Raw genomic sequence first — 20,283 nt, forward strand, 5'->3', positions numbered from 1 at the left:
GCATTCGTAACTGCCTGCAAGACATCTCCATGTCTAACAAACGTGTAAAGTTTACATTTTAGAAATGGAACTCTTGTCTTCACTTTCTACTGCTGCCCTTGAACCTGCTTCTGCAAGATTTCTATTTCAACAAAACGGCACTACTATTTTACATTATTGCTCTGATTAAAAAAAAAAAAAAAAACCTTCTCCCTTTCTCTCCAACTATACACAAATTCATCAGCTTGACCTTCAAGTTATATCTAAAATCCAATCACTCTTCCTAGGGCACAACATACTTTGCACATGCATCGAAGCCACTACCATCATCTGCTGTCTAAACTGTGTAAACAGTTTTCTATCGGCCTCCCGGATTTCACTCTTGGTGGATTTTCATCACACTTAAATGCACCCCGAACTTTTTAGCTTGGGCTCTAGCTGCTACCTTTCTGATCTTGTCTTCTACCCTTATCCTACCTTATTTATTTTCCCAGCACACTGCCTTTTCAAGTGTGCCTCAAACACACAGAACTTCTGCTTCTTGTCCCTGTACTTGGTGTTTTCTCTGCCTGGAAAATCCTCCAGGTCCATTAAAGTCTGCGCCCCATGAGGGCAAGGCTGTTCTCTGGCTTTGTGTCATAGCAGCAGCATTTAGAACAGCGCCTGGCATACTAGAGGCATCCAAAAGATTAAATAAATAAGTGATTATATGAAAGAGTGACCACTAAAAACTAAGGGGGAAGTGGGAAAAAAGATGGAGTAGCCAAACAATAGAGCTGGGACAATTTGCTTTCCAAAAGAAAAACAACAAAATTACATACCGACCTCACGTTGGCTAGAAAAACGTTCAGGGGCATTTCTCATTATGTGAAGCAAAACTTTAAGACTTTAAAAAGAAAGTATACATTTAAAAGAAGATCCCTGGTAGGAGAAGACTTTGTGAATGAAACACTAGAATGCAAATCAAGAAGGGTAAAGCGCAGCTTCAACGCGTGGGCAGGTGAAGCTTTGCCTTTCTTGCTTCTGGAGAGGCTGCAGGTGAGACGGGTGTGGCTGGTGACAGTCAGTGAATATGACTCCAGGTCTCTGATATCATGAAGGACCTTGAAAACGAGCATGTGGATATGTCTGCTCAAATCCTGGAGTTCTCTAATGAGAAAACTTGAGAGGAAGGGGATTTAGGAAAATTTAAAAACCTACCTAATAAGAGGCAATGCATACATCCCTCCAAAGTGGTTGAACATCTGTAAGAATCTTCAGGAATAGGTAACTTTAATGTGTGTGGAACACTTCCAAAGTGATGCCTTTCCACATCCCCCGAGCTCTGTTAACAGCATCCTAGGGAAAGTGTGCCTCCACTGTCACCCTCACCTGCCACCTGCCACCTGCCATGAGCCATGTGGTGAGCAGGGTGATGTGGCCTGAAGATGACAATGGGTCTTGGCTCTGCCATGTGACATCCACACACTCCATCCACTAAATGCAGATGACAATAGCACCTGTCCCTCCGGGCCTTTAGGGCCTTTAATAAGTTAACAAGAGTGAAGTCCAAGCATCATGGAAAATAGCAGTTTATTTGTGCCTGGAGAAGAACAAGGTCTCAGTGTGAGCAACGTGTCTTATTTGACAGAGATTGACAAATCTCTTGGGACGGGACCTAAAGATGAACTCGGAAAGCTCAGCGGAGACTGTCTGCAGGCATCAAGGGCTGCTCAGTTTCATCCAGGAGGCCTGGGAAAGATGAAAAGGCAGGCTCAAGAGTGCTCTGAGGCTCTGCAGACAAGGGATCCACAACTCTGTTCACTCCTTGGCTGACTGTGTCCAGAAGAGGCAGGTGGGGCAATGAGAAAAGAGGGTTTTCTGCTCAGCCGCCCTGGTCTGAAGCACAGCGGGTTATTCTTAGCTGCAGCCTTACCATCAGGGTTGAAATTCCACAAGCCTCTGCTGGCTTCCACCCATCATCGTTTCCTATTTACAAGGCAATCTTGTGCTACGAGCTACAATGAAACAGAGCTTCTTGCTGGGGTGCATTACAGTGATGCTTTGTAAGTGAGCTTGTGGGGTTGCAGGAGCTTACGATCTTGCCTGAGAATTTTGAAGCAGCATCATGCATCTAAGCACAGCTCTTTGGAGCACAGAAAGTTTGAAAAGAGAACCTCACGCTTGGCTCCTGAGGAAATGGCATTTGTTTGCGTCCGTAAGAAAACCACTCAGGGCAGCGTTTACAAGTATTTAGATTAAACACTGTCTCACGCACACATGCTTATGCATGCACATTCTCACACTCACACACATACACTCACTCACACACAAGCTCACACATGCACACATGGCCACACATGCATCCTCACACACTCACATATGCACACAGGCACACTCACGTGCACACACGCAACTCACACTCACCAAGGAAAGACCAGTGTCGCCCAGGCAAGAAACTGATTCAACCAATTACTCACAGTGCATGTGCCCCATTCTGCTCCTCTTCCTTGTGCCATCTTTCAAGCCCCTCTGAGACATAAGAGAGAAGGCTGTGGAAATAGGGAGGGGGCCATCTCCCTGATCCGGACTTTGGGTTTACCCCCGAATAGCATAGAAAGAAAGATGCTGTGTTGTTCATGCATCATTGAGGGACAAGAGGGTAAAAAAAGGGACTCACTTCTAGAGACTCGGGATGAAGGGACACCCAGCAGGCATGTGTCCTCTGCCCGGAGCCCCAGTGCCCTGGCGGCTGCCCCTGCCATGGGGAGGGGCCATCACAGGGGCTCGGTCCTCTCTTTCCTCTTCTCAATGGTGTCAGCGGAGCCGAATGGACAGAAATGCTGGGGGAGAGAGTGGGGCTCAGGAGTTCAGCACCCACTCTGGTCTCTGTCGTGCTGTGTTCAGGTCTCACAGTCACCCTGAGAGACAGGTCCCGAAGCTGAGACTCACAGATCTTGAGCAACTTTTCCAAGGCCACACGGCCCATTCATGATGTGTATTAAAACTATACTTGGCATGTAAATTAGCAATTTACAAAATGAAAAATGCAATAAGCTATTGGAACATAAGAAAATGCTCAACTCCACTAGTAAACAAACACCAGTCAAAGTAATAACGAGATCATTTGTGCCCATTAAACCAGCAGAGATTTTTCAATGCTAACACGTTATTTTAATAAGGGTATATTAGTAGAGGGGAGTATAAATCAGTTCATCCCTTTGGGGGACGGTCTGTATATTTATTTTAAAACGTTAACTTTTTAATTTAAAACAACGTATAATATTTAATGTATTGAAATTACTTATTTTAAAAATGCTTATGGCTTTTGATCTGGTAATCCCAACTCCAGAAGGCATACTATGGCTGTGCTCAATTTGCCTCCTTCCACCTGGGAAGCGTAGGGTTGCACCCATCCTCACCCACCCAGGGGAATCCCTGGGAAGGCTGGAGGGAAGTGACCGTCTAATTGGGTTGTTTCGCTGGCTCTGGGTGAACAGGGGCAGCCACTTCCTTTATGTGGGTCTTGGTGTTCTCCTCCGTAAGTGAGAGGCTCAGCTGAGACTGGCTCTAAAGCCCCAGCTCTGGTTTCTAGAAGAATTCTGAGATTCCGTGGCAGCACCTGGTCCCGAGGAAAGCCTCACTGAATATACCCAAATCTGTGTGAAGAGAATATTTCACCATCCCTTTCAGAGGAAAAATAGAACGCAGTGATGAACAATGACAGGAAGCGGTTTTTTGATACCCATATTCTGCATGACCTGTAAGTATGAATATTACCTCTTTTTGTCAGCTGCATTGGAAAAAATAAATTACCACCAGTCAATCTCTTACAATCATAAGAGCAAGGCACGGCTTAATTGCTTCAGTTAAGTGTTCATAACTTCACCAGTGCTCATAAATGCCATTACACATCAGGCCACTGAAACAGACCTGTTGATTTATTAAATGACGATGGGCAGGCAGCAGGGGAGGTTTCCTTTATGAGTTAATACATAGAGTGAAGATACTTCAGTGGTTCGGTGTGATACCAGGTATGGGTTCTTTCAATCAGGATAAATGCAAAAAGGCAATAGAAAGTTATCACGGTGATGGTGGTGCAATTAGGGCGCAAGAGGTTCTGGACATTCTAACCTAAAATGTACGTAATAATGACCCCACGTTCAATAGGATATATGTTGATAATTTTTACTTGTTTCCCCCCATTTAAGCACAGAGGTGTTTTAGAAATGTCTTTGTTATGATCATGAACTCCTGGTCCAAAATATTTCCCAGGTAGCTTGATAATTTGCAAAAGACGATACACGTATCCACTCAACACATATTTGCAAAGATCCTACTGTGCGCCAGACACTCGTCTACGCTCTGAGACCCATCAGTGAAAGAATCCCTCCCTCATGGAGTTGACAAGTCAGTGGGCAGTAAGCTCACGGTTCTGCTGTGGAAGTAGCTGCAGCATTTCCGAGGCTGTGAACACGCCCCTCCTGTTACCATGCTGCCGTTCTTGTCCATCTGCCCGGGATGCAGGGGCCGTGTTTTGGGTTTCATTGTGGTATCCAGCACCTGGGTAGCCCAGGGCACACAGCAGGTGTTTTTGAGAGGCGTGTGGGATCACAGAACAGGCAAGGGCCACGTGAGGCCTGACGTCAGGTGAAGCGGTTTTGCTTAGTAGATTATTCTTGTTCTTTCTCCTAAAGTAAAGTAGAGGTGTGCTCACCTCTCCCTGGACGCCAGCATCCCATCCGAGCCTGGGGTGCTGGATGGTGCCATTTTACTGGTCAGAGCTTGTCGGAGCAGAAGGGGTCCAGGGGTGGTCTTCATGGAGCTTGAGAACTGGGTGCTGCCAGTGTTTACTTCCATCCAGGGCTGCTCTGCAGGAAGCTGCAGAGGGTGAAAGCCTGTCAAGATGGTGTGGGAACAGTCCTTCTGACGGGAGAATAGGGTCTGGAGGCAGGGGACCTGAGGCTGTTTCACAGCGACTTCCTAGAACTAAACTGAAAGGAAAAGCCTAACTTTGCGCGCTAAGTAACAAAAGGACCAGAGGCTACTCCCTTTGACCTTTTCTGTGCGGCAGATGGGAAACTGGCTGTCCGCAACAAATCAGGCGGATTGCTGGTCCAGTCTTTGTTTGCAACTTTGTAACTTCTCTCTAGCCTCTGAATGGTTGCTGTCCACAGCCGGTCAGACTGATGCCTGGTTACCACCTCATTTACATGAGGTGAGCAGGAGGGGGCCAATGGGAAATCTCTAGAGCGTATTTGGACCCAGGAAGATTCTGTATCTGGGCTCTGGAGCCACTGCACTGTGGAGTGTACTGTCGTTTTTAACAAATCCCTGCTTTTGTTCTTTTGTTGCTTCATTCTTTCTTTGCTTTGCTGGGCGTTTTGTCCACATTTTTTTTTTTTTTAAAGACAGAGTCTCACTCTGTCGTCCCAGCTGGAGTGCAGTGGTGTGATCACAGCTCACTGCAACCTCTGCCTCCTGGGTTCAGGCGATTCTCCTGTCTCAGCCTCCCGAGTAGCTGGGACTACAGGCGCCTGCCACCACGCCCGGCTAATTTTAGTGTTTTTAGTAAAGACGGGGTTTTACCATATTGGCCAGGCTGGTCTCAAACTCCTGATCTCAGGTGATCCACCCACCTCGGCCTCCCAAGGTGCTGGGATTACAGGAGTGAGCCACCGCACCTGGCCTTGTCCAGTTCTTTGTTCAAAACACCAAGAAACTGGACAAGTACCAGTCACAACCCTCTACCAGTGACACTTCAGCCTTGACTCTTTCCAGGGGGAGTGGAGTGCTGGCTCTGCCATGCCGCTGTCAACAACTTTTATTCTGCTTCATTCAGAAGGCGTGTCCCCGGCTTCCCTTCTGTGCTCTCTTCCCTTTGGGTCACCCAGGAGCCTCAGCAGGGACTTTTCCCTGTGCGTTTCGGCAGCTGTGATCCACTCAGTTCTACTGCTGCACTAGGTGTTAAGACGGAGCCATTCACCATGGGGACATCCTGAGGACGTTTTAACAAGGCTTTCCCCACACACTTTGTTTGCTTTGTTTAATCTTCACAACTCTGAGAGGTGGATTATCACTATTAACCTCATCATCGGATGCAGAGACAGAAGTTCAAGGGTTCAATGCACTGGTCTAAGACGACGCAGTTTGCCGTATCCTTAGTGACGCCAGGACTCCGAGGAAGTCTCTCCCTAAAGCCCTTGCATGTCCCCACTCTACCTGGCTACCGCTGACAAACCTCCCTCTGTTTTTCAGCATCAGCTGACGCACAGCAAGAATGCTAGTCGCCAACGTGATTCCAAACTTGTGGTTCTGATCGAAATGCTCTTCTGCTAACGTGGGCAACTTTGATCTTCCTGAAAAGATTATTCCAAATTGTATCGTTTCCTGAAAAGCCCGTGTCAGCTGTAAATGTTGTGTTGTAGGTCGAGGCGCCTATTGGTGCCGTAGGAAGGATGCTCAGCAGGACGAGGAAGGGGGTGCTTTTTGGGTATCTCAGTGCTGGGGGCCACTTGGCGGCGGGAGGAGGCAGAGCTGTTCGTTGTGTAGAACTTGATGGGTCCAATCACCTCCTTGATCCTTCATAAGGACTAAGTCTTTCCTAAAATTCTCTATTCCAGTTATTCTATACTCTGGGCAAATTTCTTTCTTTTCTTTTCTTTTCTTTCTTTCTTTTTTTTTGAGACAGAGTCTTGTTCCGTCACCCAGGCTGGAGTACAGTGGTGCGATCTCTGCTTACTGCAACCTCTGCCTCTCTGGTTCAAACAATTCTCCTGCATCAGCCTCCCAAGTAGCTGGGACTACAGACACATGCCACCACGCCCAACTATATATATATTTTTTGTACTTTTAGTAGAGATGAGGTTTCACCATGTTGGCCAGGCTGGTCTCAAACTCCTGACCTCAAATGATTCACCTGCCTTGGCCTCCCAGAGTGCTGGGATTACAGGCATGAGCCACCGCGCCCGGCCTCTGGTCAGATTTCTGAGGGCATGAGTGCTGTGTCATTTTCTGTTCTTGTCTGTTCTGTAGAACCAGCTAGTTCAAATACAGCACGTAAGCTCTCGCGGCTGCTGGTAATGCCAGCAATGTTCCTTTGTAAGAGCTGGTGGTTTCCTTCTTTTATCGGCATAAAGTTGCCCAGAGATTGTTTAGAAAAGTATCCGCATCATGTTCCTCAGGTCATCTGCAAAACTATTTTCCAAAGATTCAAAGGAGGATTCAGGAATCACCGAAGGCAGAAAATAGAGGCTTTTCCGCATCTTTCGTGATCCAACTTTCTCAAGCACTCAAGAGCTCTTGTCAGTGATATTGTTGGGAACTCACTCAAACTGCAGAAATTCACAGCTAAGGCTGATGTTCCTGGACCTTGGCATTGTGTTGCCTCAGAAAGGGAGGCGCAGGGGTTTCCTGAGCCAGCAAGGGACCATGGGGATGTGGCGTGCTGGAGAACACCGCTGTGCAGCTGCAGTCACCAAACTGTGCTTCTTCCTCACAAGCCTCTGTCCAAACCAGCTTTGTGGAGCAGCCTGGGGCATGCTGTGGGGCTGGTCATCCTCTGTCATCCCAGGGAGGCCGGAGACTTCATCCTGTGGGAAGTCTTTAACTTTCTGGCTGGCATGAAGTCTGCCCTGTGATGGGTTGGGGGGCCCACTGACCCCGTGAGCAGATGTGGGGTCAAGAGGGAGGAGTAGGCTGGGAGGGAGGAGGAGTCCCTGCTGCCCACCGGACACCTGTCCAGTCCATGGGGTGTGTTCTGAACCCCTGACTCAGAAATGGCCCAGCCGAAGATCACAATTCCCCATCAGCTCTGTGGAGCTGCCCTGGTCATGGTCTTGACAGTTCTTGTTTTGAGTTATTCAACAAGAAGTTATTTAATGCCTGGTGTATGCCATTGATGTATTCAACAAATATTTATTGAGTGTTTACTGCATTGCACAAACCCTGCTTGGCACTGGAGATACAAGGAGAGATAAGGCATATTCCCTGAGAGCCATGTGTCTAGTCCGGCAGACAGATGCGTGTGGCTGAGTGCACCGTGTTACGGAGGTGTGCGAGGTGAAGGCCGGCAGGCCCTACAGTGACAGGCGACTGCTGAATCGTGTGGGAGGTTAGAAGTGCACGCATGTTGGATTCACCTGTGCGTGTCTGGAAGCAGCGTTTGTTTCTTGCAACTCTTTGGATGCACCTAACACCGGTGTTTTAGTACATTCAGAATTCCTGTAGAATAGAATAGCTTCAAAAGCCTTTTAGTTATTTGGGAAAGAATCTATGCTTATAATTGAACGTTTAAAAAATACAGCAACCTTTTTAAATGAGAAAAAGAAATAAAAGGAGGATCATAGCAATGATTACTCCAAAATATGAATGTATTCCCCTCAGTCTTTTCCCTATTCCTATTTTTAAACGGTTGAGCTTATAGACTATTAAAATTTAATATTCTTCCTTTTTATTTTTACTTCTGGTATTGTCATATAATTTTCCTCCACTCTTAAAGATCCTTTGTAAGCAGGGTTTTAAAGTGGTTGAATAATATTTCATGATTTGGGTAAGCTTTTTTGATTTAACAGGCTTGCTATTACAAATGAGGTTTTGATACCTGTCTTTGTCAACAAAATACTGTGTTTTTGTTAGCAATTTTTCATTGGTTCATTCAGATAGATTACTCGCACTACAGCTAGTGTACCAAAGTGCAAGGGTGTTGTTTCAAGGTCTATGATTAATGTGAGCCCATTATTTTGCAGAAAGGTTAAATAAATTTATGTTCCCGCCAGCATACCTTACCAGCCCTCTGTAGGGCTGTGTACACACCCCTAACATGCCCTGGCTAATTTGATAGGCAAAAACACCACCTTGCTATTTTAACTATACTTCTTTTATACTAATGCAGTTAATTTTTTATTAGCGATTTTTATTTCATTTTCTGTCCATTTAGCTGCCTTTTCTATTTTTCTGTCTGCATCTTAGTGGGTTTTTTCTGTAACTTTTGTAGTTTGGCATATCACCTTCCTTTATGACATGTATTACAAGTACTTCTCAGATTCCTATTTAATTTTTTAAAATGTTATGTTTGGTTGATGTACCAAATGTTAGGCTTTTATGTTGAATCTATTGATGTTTTCCCCTTCAATTCCAAGAAGAAGTGTAACTTTTGATATAAAATGACTCAGATGCCGTAATTTCAGATTTTCGGTGTTGCTATTTCGGAGTTATGTGAAGCTGACCTTCAGCGAACACAGGGGGTCACGGTATTCGATGAGTGGGACCCCCTTGTGTGCCATTTGTACGTAATGTGGTGGGCTCCAAAATAGAAGCAACAAAAAGCTTCTCAAAGTGGAAGATCTGGGAGTGTGAACAGTTAATTTCTATTTAGTTTGGTAGCCAAATAGTTAGACATTTTGATTCATCTGGGCTCATGGTTCTGCAGGATTCTTTCTCTCGAGTTCCCCCTACCCCAAATATTACTAATGCAACCTGGATTGATAGCTGCATTACAACCCCTTTCTTCAGCCTGTTCTCAAAGAAATGGCAGCGAAGAGGGTAGGAGAATAGAGACAAGGAACTGCCTCCAAATGTCAAGGGAAGACCTGTGTTTTTCTTGGACTCTTGGACAGAAAAGCCGCATGATTTAAGTTTCAAGGACATCTTTGCTTTGCCCCCTCTCTCCGCTTTGTGTGTGTGTGTGTGTGTGTGTGTGTGTGTGTGTGTGTACATATTTCACTTAAAAGCAAGCTCTTAAAGAGTCAGGCTTCCAAGACCCTGTCTTCAAATATTCATTCACATTTTATTTGTTTGGAATTTTGTGGCAGTTTGGCCTCAGGAGGTTCAGAACGAGTTCTAACTCTTCTGGTTATAGGTAAGCAGCAGTTCATCCTGGATGACAATCATGGACAGGATTGTTGAGGTCCTTGTGGGGAAGGAACTGGGCTAATTTCTCTACATGAATACTCACTGAGTACTCAGGAGAAAACCCTCTAAAGTAGGATTTGTGAGTGTCCCATTTTGCTGAGCTCAGGCAGAGTAGGGGCACCTGGATTGGAACAGGGGTGTCTGATGGCAGAGGCCCCGTGTGTCACTCCCACGAGACTGCCCTTCCCATCAGAGCACGGCCCATGGCCGGCAGGGTGCATGTGGCTTAGGAAAATTCTACCTACAAACACTGGGAGGAAAAGGTGCTGGTCAACCAGGATTCGGTAGAGGATGTTTGCTGGTGAACCCGTCTGTCCTGACTTTGGGAGTAGAAATGATGTGGAGGATGGATTCATTGAGGATTCCTGAGGATCTGGCCAGGCCTTAGGGGAACACTGAAAACATGAATTTATTGTTCCGCAGAGGTCAGAGCTAGAAATGTTTTGTTTTCAGATGAATCTGGAACCTAAGCCCATTCTGTAAGGAACTGCCATTTAGTCCTACAAATCAAATGCAGAGAATTCTGATTGTTTGACACCTCCCATTTGGGATATACAAACACAATTAGGGTTCATCTGGATTACTGCAGTGAAACAAAAACACTCTGTGATGGCCAAGTGTGGAGCTGGGAGGAGCGAGAGGAAGGAGCTGGTGATGGTTTTGTGACTCTTTCCCCAAATAACATGCCCATGAGTCAGAGGCTCTGGGAGAAGGCTGGTGGTGACTCAAGGCCAGGTAACCAGCTTGCCCTGACTGTCCCTCCATGCAGGACTCGACTCGACACGGAATCCAGGGAATTGTTCCAACAACACCAGGCCAGGACTCTTATTTGTTTTCATGTTTGAAGGTGGATCTAAGTCCTGCAACATCATCAAAACATCGTTTTAATGCAGGTGCCGGTGCCACGCGTGAGAGGGCTTGTGCCTGCTGGCAGTGGAAAAGTACCACCTTGAGTCACCACGGTGCTGAAGGTCACCGGGCCTCCTTACGCAAGTCCTGGACCCGGTGCCCGTGAACTCGCTACCCTGGGCTGCGATTGTTCTTTCTTTGGTTTCCCTGTGAGCCTCAGTGACAAACCACCGGAAGCCACAGTGACTCATAGACAGTGGAGTGTCAGAGCCAAAAGGGGCCGCGTGAGCTTCCAACTCGACCCACGGCTCTGCCAGGAGAGGCAGCTGTGTCCAGAGGGGCAGGGAGACCTGTCTAGTGACCTGGCTGGTTGGTGACACAGCCAGGCCTAGGAAGGGAGTCTTCCGGTGACAGTTTAGTGTGTTTGATCATGAGGAGAGCATTCAGACCGCACATCCTCATGGTTGTCTGTTCGTCTGGGACTCCGGGCCCCTGATCATCTCCTCCGCTTCTCTCGGTGACACCAGGTGGTTTCTTTGTCTGGGACCCCCACACCTCCATTCTCTTGAGTGCTTGGGGCTATGGCCTGTGACGGTCCTTAGAACTCAAGACTACTGGATGGAGAGGGGAGTGAGGGGCCAGCGGAGGCCTGCAGGTGCCTGGCAGCTGCGTTTCCTCTTCGCTGCCTCAAGTGGTGGGGTGGGGGCTTCTGCGTCTTCAAGGATGAGAATCCCCACGGATGTCCCCTTGGGTCTGATGGCTTTAGGCTGCAGAGCCCTGCATTCCTCTTCTGAAATAGGCGAAGATGTGGGTGTGCTCACGTTGCCTTTTCTGAGTCAGCCCCCAAGCCCACAGGCTGAGCCTTCAGCTCCGCTAATGGTGCCTGCCCTGGGCCATGTGGGGGGGCTTAGTGAGTAAGGGGCCCAGGAGGAGAGAAACACATTGGGGAGGGGGCTCTGGACCACGTCTGCGACAGACCAGGTAGGGCTCATCCAGTAAACTCACCTGGTTTGGGTTTTTGAAAGAACACCCAGCTCGTGTATTAATTATAACATGGGTGCAGGGGGAGTCCGGCAATGGCGAGACAGTGGGGAGGCAGCTGGTGTGGCCCAGCAGGAAGCCAGGATATGGCTGGGGCTGGAACACCATGTTGCAGAGAAGTAGGTTTGCTGCAGACGTGGGCTGGTGGGAGTGGGACAGGGCTTGGATGTGAGGCCATGTGAGAGAAAGCGGTGAGAGGACACCCTGTCCCGCATGAGCGGCTTGGGATGGGCAGGTGTCACCAGTGGAAGGCAGGGGAGAGACAGCCATGTCAGGTGAGGGTACATGGAGCAGGTGAGCTCCATCTCGGGTAGATTAAGTTGGACGAGTCTAAGGGGTAACTGGTTGGAGATATTCAATAGGAAGGTACCTGGGGATACACGGTGGGGCCCGGGGGAAAGATCTGGGTTGAAAATAAGTTTAGGCTGGGTGCGGTGGCTCATGCCTATAATCTCAGCACTTTGGGAGGCCAAGACGGGTGGATCACCTGAGGTCAGGAGTTTGAGACCAGTCTGGCCAACATGGTGAAATCCCTTCTCTACCAAAAATACAAAAATTAGCTGGGGGTGGTGGTGGGCACCTGTAATCCCAGCTACACGGGCAACTGAGGCAGGAGAATCGCTTGAACCCGGGAGTTGGAGGTTGCAGTGAGCCGAGATCACGCCACTGTTCTCCAGCCTTGGTGACAAGAGCAAAACTCTGTCAAAAAAAAAAAAAAAAAAAAAAAAAAGAAAGAAAGAAAAAAGAAAAGAAAAGTAAAGGACATAAGTTTGGGAGAAGAAGGCAATGAGTGGAGACTGAAGCCATGGCAGTGGGTGGTAGGCAGGTGTCAAGGAGAGAGAAGAAAAGGGAGCCCTGCCAGGGCTGGGGGATGCGGTGCTTGCCAGCGTGACAGAGAAGCCACCAAGGAGCTGGAAGGAGCTCCCAGGAAGGCTGGGAGGAGCCCCCGAGAGCCAGGGGAGGATGGCTCCAAGGAAGAGCCTGCTGTGCATGAGTGGGGCCCAAGTAGGTCCTGTCCTGTCCACAGGGGCAACCAGCAGAGCACGGTGGATGGTTGGGGGGACACACAAGAGGCCCTCCTGTGCCACTGCAGCATCGCTGCCCACCCTGCCCAGGTCTGCCCAGCTGCCCGGCTGCCTCGGCTCCTGTCTGCCTACATTTTTCCTCTGGCTTTTCCGAGGTCCTAGCAGGCGGCTGTTCTCAGAGGTGGGAGCTGTGTTGCTGATGGCTGCACGAGCAGCTCTGTTGGGGCAGTGGGGGAGGCGATTGGGCTCACCTGCACAAGGGTTGCCCCTGCAGCTGAGATGGGTAGGTGCTGAGCCTAGGTGGGGCCAAGGGCAACAGGTGAAATTCGATTTTTCTTTATCTTCAGTGCCACACTAATCTTATCTGCACTCTGGGGAATGGAGATTGTTGCAGAAACAAATATTTGCTTCCAGGGTGGTTCCGCAGCCCTCAGTCCCCGGCACACATCTGCCCCTCCCCTTGGGCCCAGCTCTGTAACAAAGACTCTATCTGCCTGGTCAGGGCCTCCTGGTGGCCAAGGGCCCTGAGGACTCCGAGGGCTCCGAGGGCTGATTGCCGACCCTGTACTTTGGCAGAGGCTGCAGACCCACCACGGCCACCCCTCCTAGGGCACCTTCTATCACTGAGCCTCACCTCACTCTCAGGGGAGGATGGAGACCTTCAAGGCTGCAGGACCTTTGTTTTCTAGAGAGAAGACTACGCCCAGTACTGATTTGGGTCCAATCAGAAAGCCATTCTGAGTGCTCGCAGCAGGAAGAGATTAATCCGGAGCATTTTCTCACGTGCGTGTGGAAGAGCTAAGAACTCGAAGGGGGTGGGGTGATCACATAGAGACCAGCAAGTGCTAGAGTGGGGTGCAGAGATGTGCCTGGTGGGAGCAGGACTGTGAGGCTGTCCCACGGGAGCTCAGCCAGAGGAGGTGCCCCATGTTGGGACTGGCTGTGCCCTGAGTCGGGGGTAGCCTGGGAGGAGAATGCCCTTGGCACTCCTTCCTCCTGCCCTCTACCTCCTGACAGGGCTGCTTAGTGGCTGCACCTATCAGGAGAGGAGCGGGCACCTGTCAGAAGGGCAAATGGATGGTGGGGTGGGGGCAGGACAATGATAGTGACGACGCTAATGTCCACTGTCCTTCTGGCTCTTCCAGGCACCAGATGCTCGGCCATGCCCTCCACTCGGTATTATCCCAGCACTTACCACGTCGGCACAGTGGGGTCAGCATGACAGTGCTCTCATGGCAAAGATGGGGAGACCAACTTTCCCGTCACAGCAGGGACACAGTGGGCAGGGATTTGAACCTGGAATCGACGTCAGCGTCCACCGTCTTACCCACGGTGAAGTAGCTTTTGCTTGTCTAGCATGCACACGTATGACCATTCTGAGGCTGTCAGTGGATGAAGGTGTAGGGAGTCCACAGGGGAGCATGAAGCCGGCATGGAAGGACCATCGCCCTCTCAACAGTGCCCTGCTGCTGGTGCTTACCAGTGGAGGAACTGCTACCGAGCTCATTAGCCACCAGGATGTCCAGAAGCAAAGTGATTGAGGGTCCAGTCTTCCTACCACCATGAAGTTGCTAAGCACGCTGCAGAGGCCCCTGACCACCACCTACTGTGGCCAAGGTTGTGGAGATCCTGTCGGACCTGCTGTTGTGCCCCTGGTTTTGGAGAGATGCTGCTTCCTCGTGGACCATTAGCTGGATGCTCCTCCCTCCACCTCAAACACAGTGACATCCATAGTCTTCTAGTCGTGTTTGGTTTCTTACTGGCTGTGGGCTGGGGAAAGGGTCTCCATCTCAGTAACAGTATGTCCTGCAAGGACTCAGGGTTCTAGCTGACCTTCCCCTCAGGCGTCTCTGTCCAGCCCTGAGTGAGTCTCTTAGAAAATGAAGAGTTACTTTAACTTGACAACAGAGTTTGTTAAAGTTCTCGGAGTTAAATAAATGGTGTGACTAGCACATTTCCAGACGTGTACACAGAGAACGGCAGTCACCAAGATGGCAAAACCATTTCCTTTGCTTCGTCCACTACAAGGTTTGCTCATGCAGCTGGCTGCACCTGTTGGAAACGCAACAGCACAACACATGACCCCGTGCAGGAAAGGTGCAGGTGCTCCCCACTGCAGACAGATGCAGGAAACCCAACTCCCCACCCTCTTCCCTTGCTCTTTCCTGGTAGGAAGTTGGTCTGTGGGTCTGTTGCGCACAGTGAAACCCAACATGGCAGCATCTGGTGTCCTTCCATCAAGGGCATCCAACCTGCTGGAAACCCACCCTGGAGGTGGTCCTGGGAGGCTGTGGGGCAGGTGGTAGCAGGACGCAGTGCCCTCCCTGCTCTGCACGATGGGCTATCTCCCACCTGGTCCCTGACAGCACTGTCATCACTGACCGAAGCTTCCATGAGCTTGTAGGTGAATGGCCTCCGAGCTGGTCCCTCCACCCAATTCCTCCCGTGTTAACTAGGTCTTGAAACTTGTGACTCCTTTTTCTGTAATTAGTTCCTTTGCTTCTTAACCACCTCTGCTGGTTCACGTTGGGGGTGAACAGGTACAGGTGAGGAAAGGAAGACCCACTGAGATGGGTGGCCTCCCCCAAAGCGGGCACACCACTGTCACCCACTGCTTCCTTCCTACCTGGAGAAAGCCATGGGGTGCCTGCCTCCCCTCCCCAGGGGCACATATTGTGCCGGGGTGACAGTGTTTCTAGGGACAGGGGAGGACAGAGGTGCTTCTGGGATAATTTCTCGGTGTTGTGGGTTGAATCGTGTCCCCCTAAAACTGTGCTGACATCCCGATGCCAGTACCTATGAATGTGACTGTTTGGACATAGGGTCTTTCCAGATACGCTCACGTTAATATGAGGTCTTTTCACGGGCCGTTAACCCAATAGCTGTGTTTTCTAAGGAGGGAAAAGCACATGGACACACAGAGAGAAGGCCACGCAATGGCAATGCTACAGTATGCTGTTACACTACACTGCACTCTATCAAGTGCTACACCAAGTACAGTAGGATACGACACAGCATAGGTAGCATAATATAGCATGGTAGGGTATAACATAGGATGGCGTGGTGTAATGTAGTATAGCATAGTATCGTACGGTGTAGTGTTGTATAGCACAGTGCAATAGAGCATAGCATAGTATAGCATAGGTCAATATGCTATAATATAGTATAGCATAGCATTATAGACAGAAATGGGAGCTATGCAGCTGCAAGCCTGGTGACTCCCAGGACCAACGGCAGTCACAGAAGCTGAGAGGGGTGAGGGACATTCCATCCAGAGCCTCCAAGGGAACAGGGCCCTGCCGACACCTTGATTTCAGGCCTCAGGACACTGGGATTGTGAAGGAGGACATTTCTGTTGTTTTAACCCGCATGTTTGCAGTCCTTCGCGATGGCAGCCTCAGGAGGCTGTCACACCCTACGTGCTTGTGCAGGCCGGAGGCTCCACGGAAACGTCAGCGGCAACATGCAAGGGCAGTGCAGCCAACTCCACAGCAGGTCTAGACAGGCACAGGGCCGGGGCAGCTGCTGTGGCCACCTGGGATTTTAAAAAATGGGGATCAAACCTTTCCAGATTGGTCAAACAGTATTGAAGAAAAAGAGGAAGGAAGAGAGAGGGGGTCAGTTATTCAGTCACCCAATAGGTACATGATGTTCAGTGGATTCCGACGTACACAGTTCAAAGGATCACAGGGCTCTACGGACAGAGCCTCAGCGTCTCGAAGTGGCTTCTCAGACTGCATCTGGTCACGATAACAGCTCTGGCCCATAGACCAGGGACATGTTAGAGTCCCTCTGTGATAGATAAAAGGCAGGCACAGAGGGAGGTGAGGCCGGCCTTAAATCATGTACATGTCCATTCCTGACTCCAGACCTTGTTCCTTCTTCTGTACTGAAGATAGGCTGTGAAAGAAGAGTGTAGTGTGGTGTGGTGTGGGGTAATGCAGTCACCGTAGAGCAGCATAGAGTAATGCAGTGCAGTGTAGTACAGTGTTGTAGAGTGTAGTGTAGTGTCATGTAGTGTGCTAGAGTGTAGTGCAGTGAAGCGTACTATAGTGTGGTATAGTCGAATATAGCATAGCATAGCATAGCGTAGTATGCCATAATACAGTACAGTATAGTATAAGATAGCATTGTATAGTATAGTGTAGAATAGTGTAGTATCGTTTAAGGTAATATACTGTGGTATAGTATAATGTAGCATAGCGTAGCATAGTGTAGCATAATATAGTACAGTATAGTATAAGCATTGTATGGTATAGTGTAGCATAACATACTGTGGTATAGTATAATATAGCATAGTGTAGTATAGTGCAGCATAATATAGTGAGGCACAGTATAATATAGTGTAGCACAGCATAGTGCAGTATAGTGTAGAATAATATACTACAGTATGGTATAAGATAGTATAATACAGCATAGCACAGTATAGTGTAGAATAATATACTACAGTATGGTATAAGATAGTATAATGCAGCATAGTGCAGCACAGTGTAGTATAGTGCAGCATAATATAGTGGGGCACAGTATAATATAGTGTAGCACAGCAAAGTGCAGTATAGTGTAGAATAATATACTACAGTATAGTATAAGATAGTATAATACAGCATAGTGTGTTACAGTGTAGAATAATATACTACAGTATGGTATAAGATAGTATAATACAGCATAGTGCAGCACAGTGTAGTATAGTGTAGAATAATATAATGTGGTAAAGTATAGCATAGCATAGTGTAGTATCATGTAGCATAATATAGTGTGGTATAATGTAATATAGTATAGCGTAGCACAGTATAGCATAATATAGTACAGTATAGTGTAAGACAGCATTGTATAGTATAGTTTAGCATTGTGTAGCATAGTATAGCACAGTATAAAAAGTATAGTGTAGTATAGTGTAGCATAGTGTATTGTTGTGTAGCATATAGGCTCATATAGTATAATATAGCATAGTGTAGGATAGTGGGGTATAGTGTAATACAGCATGGTACAGTATAATGTAGCATAGGGTAGCATAGTGTGGTGTAGTGTAATATATTATGGTACAGTAGAGTATAATACAGCATTGTGTAGCATAGTGTGGTGTAGTGTAATATAATATAGTGTGGTATAGTATAATATAGCATAACATAGTGTAGTGTAGCATAACATAGTACAGTATGGTAAAATATAACATTGTATAGTATAGTGTAGCATAATACAGTGTGGTATAGTATAATATAATATAGCATAGCATAGTGTAGCATAATATAGTACAGTGCAGTATAAAATAGCACTGTATGGCATAGTGTATATAGGGTAGGATAGTGTATAGTGTAAATAGGGTAGTATAGTGTAGCATAATATAGTGCAGTATAGTATAATATAGTATAGTGTAGCATAGCATAGTGTATTGTTTTATAGCATAGTATAGTATGGGTAGCATAGTATGATACAGTATAGTGCAGCATAGTGTAGTATAGTGTAGCATAATATAGTGTAGTATAATATAGTGTGGTATAGTATAGCATAGTGAACCATATTGTAGTGTAGTGTAATATAGTATGGTATAGTATAATATGGCATAGTGTAGCATAGTGTAGTGTGTTGTAGCCTAATATAGTGTGGTAGAGAATAATACAGTATGGCGTGGTGTAGTTTAGTATAGTGTGGCATCGTATAGTATAGTGTTGTATAGCATAGTGTAGTGCAGCAGAGGACAGTGTAGTACACACAGTATAATGTCATATTGTATAGTATAGTATAACATAGTGTAGTATAGTACAGCATAATATAGTGTAGTCCAGTATGTATTACACAGTATAGCATGGCACAGCACCACAGAGTATAATATGGAATAGTGTAGTGCAATATAGTTTCTGTTTTGGGAGGCGAGTAGCGATTATGTTTCAGTGAAAGCCTGACTCAGTGAAGCGGCCAACGTGTCTTCTAATACAAACGATGACCTAGGTCTACATTACACTTACCCTTCAGAAAGGAACGAGATGGGGAACTTCTTGAAAGTCAGGCAATTTCTCCAGTGAACTAGGGCCACCCTGTTAATAGCCCTTAGTCACAGCGTTCTTGGCACACATAGATGCTGGCGTCTCAGCAGGAGTAATGGGCTGACTCTCAAAAGCACAACAAACGCCCTGCTGTGATTATGGGCGTGGCCTCTCCCAGACCTCAGCAGGTGCTTTACATGGCGTTGGTAGCACCTGCCTCCGGGGTGGGTTTGGAGCGGGTTGGGGTGAGACTTGCGACCGCCACCAGGATGGCCCTGGCTCTCTCTGGCAGCTCTCCTGTCCATCCGCAGAGGCTGGCCGCCATTCTCATCTAGGAGCTAGAGCCCATTTCTCCACCGCACTGAATGAGGCCATTGCCTCTCTTAGGATAATTTGGGTAGAAATAAATCCTGAATGCTTGGCTGACAGGCATTGAAGTTATCAAGATCACACTGCTCTTCTCTGGGATGGTCCCTCTCTTTCTTCCATTCCTTTTTACCTTCCCAGGCAGTTCCTCCTGCCCCCAGCACACTCCACCCATGTCTCTACCTGCTGTTGGTCCCACTGCAAACACTTGCTGGAGTATTTAAACCAGCAAGGCAATGCTCTCCAGACAGTTGCTGACTGTCCTTGTTCCTTCCTATTCCCTGGAGGAAGCCCACGTGAAATGTTATGATAACCTACAGATGACCATTTCCGGAAGAGAAAGAGCCTACCTTGTTAAATAAGTGAACTAATTGGCAGAAATTCTATTATCTGCCATGTGAATTCTAACTTCTGGGGATAAGTATGCAGGAATTCCTAGTTGGGAAGCGGGTGAAAAGTGCAAAGTAGCGTTTGCATGTCAGAAAGGAGTGATCGAGCAGTAATGTGAAGCCACTGTGTGCTTAGGTACATGCATGTGCATACGTGTGCATGTGTGTGTACATGTGCGTGCATGCCTGAGCATGTGTGTGTGTGTGTGTGTGTGTGTGTGTGTTAGGATCCTGCCCTGAGCTAGCCTTGAGGAAGGTGAATTCTGGTTTCTGTGCACTCTGCACTCTAGCCATCGTGCCATCATTTTACCCCTTTATATTTCTACATCACCCTCTTTCTTCTCCTTATGGGAGCTTTCTATGTCTTGACTGATTTGATCAAATTGAATACTATGCAACATCAAACTCTGTTGTAAGTCTGATTTGTTATAAATGATTTTCAGTAGAATGATAGTCGGTGGCTTTAATGAATTTTAATGAGCTTGGCTGTATGAACAGAGGTAAACAGCATCTGTGTTTTGGGGGCCGTGTTGTCATGGAATTCTAACTCATAGAGGGAAAACCCAGTTTCCCAGAGCACAGTCCTTACAGCAAAGTCCTTACGGCAATTTATGGAATTGTCCAGGCTCTAGAAAGTCTCTCTTCTGCAAGGATCTGTCTGAGTGTCACGGAGCATCTGGAGTGTTCTGTCTGGACTGCTGGCTGGGAGCCCTCTCCTGGCGTTTGAACAAGGGGCAGCTGGGTCCTCGGTTTGCCCTGTAA

At 47.6% G+C, this 20,283-nt stretch overlaps 1 long non-coding RNA gene across 1 annotated transcript; it reads left to right on the forward strand.

Annotated features, from left to right (window-relative positions):
- Positions 1-13,357: 13,357 nt before the first annotated feature.
- Positions 13,358-14,739, forward strand: LOC106997744 (uncharacterized). The gene is made up of 2 exons (XR_013415756.1): positions 13,358-13,568; positions 13,931-14,739. It is a non-coding gene; the product is annotated as an uncharacterized LOC106997744 (long non-coding RNA).
- Positions 14,740-20,283: the final 5,544 nt, after the last annotated feature.

Source organism: Macaca mulatta, chromosome 3, assembly GCF_049350105.2.
Source record: "Macaca mulatta isolate MMU2019108-1 chromosome 3, T2T-MMU8v2.0, whole genome shotgun sequence".
NCBI classification, from domain to species: Eukaryota; Metazoa; Chordata; class Mammalia; order Primates; family Cercopithecidae; genus Macaca; species Macaca mulatta.